This window comes from Pinus tabuliformis, chromosome 2_1, assembly GCF_031772625.1.
Source record: "Pinus tabuliformis cultivar Carrire ecotype Pingquan chromosome 2_1, CPIR1, whole genome shotgun sequence".
NCBI lineage: Eukaryota > Viridiplantae > Streptophyta > Pinopsida > Pinales > Pinaceae > Pinus > Pinus tabuliformis.
Genome location: NC_142299.1, coordinates 550,810,706 through 550,813,258, shown reverse-complemented (window position 1 = coordinate 550,813,258; position 2,553 = coordinate 550,810,706). Strand labels below are relative to the sequence as shown.

Genomic DNA, 2,553 nt, shown 5'->3' with positions numbered 1-2,553 from the left:
GACCTACCGATTTTAACAGAGAAACTTAAGGTAGTAGAACGAATTTAAATTGAACTTGCGACATATAAAATTACAGGTATACATCCTTTATTTCATGCATGACTAAACTTCCTACCCTCGCGGGCCACGTCTGATAGTTGTAAACTCTACTTGATAAACCACAACCGATCAAAATTTTAGAGTTTCAACTTGAAAAATAGATGAGCTTTTTGACTTCTATTTCTCACGGAAATGATGAAGCCACTACCAAAACATTACATTACTCAGAAGAAGTTGATAGATAATTATGTAAATGGAAAAACAAGAACGGTAAGTTGGCCAATAAAACCCTCTTAACAACAATAAGAAACTGTCCAAATCCATTATAAAAAAGAGTAAGAAAATAGCGCTGGGCTAGGGCGTTGGACCGTCATTAACCCTTTACAAAAATATACAAATACATTTCGTCCTTTAAAACCGGAAGAAATGCTTCTAACAGTAGAGATATTACAAATGTATAAACAGATAAATTAACAGTTCACATAATGAAGTCTTCTATCTGGAGTCCAAAAACCCTCAAACTAAGAAACCCTTAACAGAACATAATGGGCAAAGGCTCAAGTACCAGGTAGATGGGCTATAACAACCATCACCGCGCTTAATGGTCCGACCAAAGGCTTTCTCCGTCATTTCGCCCAAAACACCATCACTTGCAAAACCCTCCATCCCAACTGGGAGGAGTATCAAAATTAAAAACTTGTGTATGAAAACAATGACTAGGTAAAAAACTGGTGAATAGAAATAGCCAGCGAAGCCACTCAGAAATTACTTCTTTTGAAGCCGCATGTAGAAACCCTCCTCGCAGCTGAATGTCGAACCAGAAATCAGATGAGTCTGTCAATGGAAGCCATAAACCAATAGGAAACATATCATGACAATAGTGAACCAAATTGGAAGAACAAGCAACCTCCAACAACAAGCGATAGACCTGTAAATACCAGAGCGCAAGAAAACTCCTTTGCAGAGTACGCCATGTCTATTTCTGGGAGAGAGAAAATGAAAAATACGACGACATTACACCAGAGACATAGAACGCCGAGGTTCTCCACCACCGTCCAATTCGAATCACCACCTGGGTACCATTGATGAGGATCCACTCCCAAGGTCGCCAACAAGGTTGTATAGCAGACGAAGACTCCAGAGGGGCGATACCTCCACACTTAGGCCGATACAACAACCATTGAATTAATGAGGTATAAATGTAGACGGGTGGTAATTTAATGTATAGAATATAGCAAATCGTGGATTAAGGGTTGATAAGCGGGCTACTTGACTGGGTTAGAAACCCAACTAATGTATGACCCTGTTAAACATTAGTCGTGGCAGGCATAGAAATCTATGTTTGGTTTGATTGTAAAAAGAACCACATTATATTTGTCCGCAGTAATGTAAAAAATTAAGATTGTCAAGAACTTACAGTCCTGGAGTAAATTTATATATTAATGGTAAAAGATCTTTGTTTAACTGACATGTGGGTGTGAGAGAATAACTTTACATCCAAAATATTTCAATCTACTTTTCTTGGAATCAGTGTAAATACATATATGTTTGTTTCCTTTGCCAGAAAATAATGAAAGAAAGACTAGTTCTTCCCAATCAGTGAGATCGACTATTACTTCCAAGTCTACCCACCAAGCCTCCTAATTATCACAAGAGTTCAAACAATGACCATTTCGTAACCTCAAAACTTTCAGTCCAGAATGTCTTGATTGGGCTTCCACCGGTTTTTGACCAGTTCAAGAAGATTCAGTGAAACCAATTTTCTTTCTTGAGAACTTCCTATCATCAATGTTTCTTTCTTTTCCGCACTCACACACATTTTTCACCTGATTTTTTTTTTCCTTTAATCTCTTTATGGAGGGAAATATAATTGTCCAACTGTCTGGAATCAAGATTTTCTTTTTATAAGTCTTTCTCTAATCATTTTATGAGTATGCATAACTTTTCTTTAAACACAATTTTTAAAACAAAATAACATATTTTAAAATTCTTTGCTAATTACCTTAACTAACAAGTCTTGCACAGTAAAATTAAATGCTAATTTGTCCTATTAAAATAAAATAAAAATTCTAAGTTTTTATTTATTTTTATTAATTTTTATTGGATAGTTAAAGTAAATTTGATTTGGTCAAATTACTAGTGGTTTTGGAGCCCAAGGTTTATGAAAACAATAGTATTTCCCATAAAATTTATATGAAATATAATTAAAAATTAAATTTAAACCAACTTAAATACTTATATTTTAAAATACAGGAAAAATTGATACCTTATCAACTCTTTAATTTATATAAATATATAATTTATAAATAAAAATAATAAAAACAATTTGTATTAAATTAAATATTTTTCTTTAAATCTATAACCTAGGTAGTTTTATACTCTATTAATATATTTTATTTTTATTTTTATTTTTAATTATAATTAAAAATTAAAAATAATAAATTCTTTTAAAATATTTATATATTACATAGATTTCCATAATAGTGGTGGAGTGAGTAAAGGTTTAGTTTTAAA

The 2,553-nt window shown here is 32.7% G+C and overlaps 1 long non-coding RNA gene across 1 annotated transcript; it reads right to left on the bottom strand.

Moving 5' to 3' along the window:
* Nucleotides 1–359: 359 nt before the first annotated feature.
* LOC149201543 (uncharacterized) lies at nucleotides 360–1,187 on the bottom strand. Its single transcript, XR_016253437.1, has 3 exons — nucleotides 978–1,187; nucleotides 809–873; nucleotides 360–710 (listed from the first exon to the last, which is right to left on the bottom strand). It is a non-coding gene; the product is annotated as an uncharacterized LOC149201543 (long non-coding RNA).
* Between the last annotated feature and the right edge of the window lie 1,366 nt (nucleotides 1,188–2,553).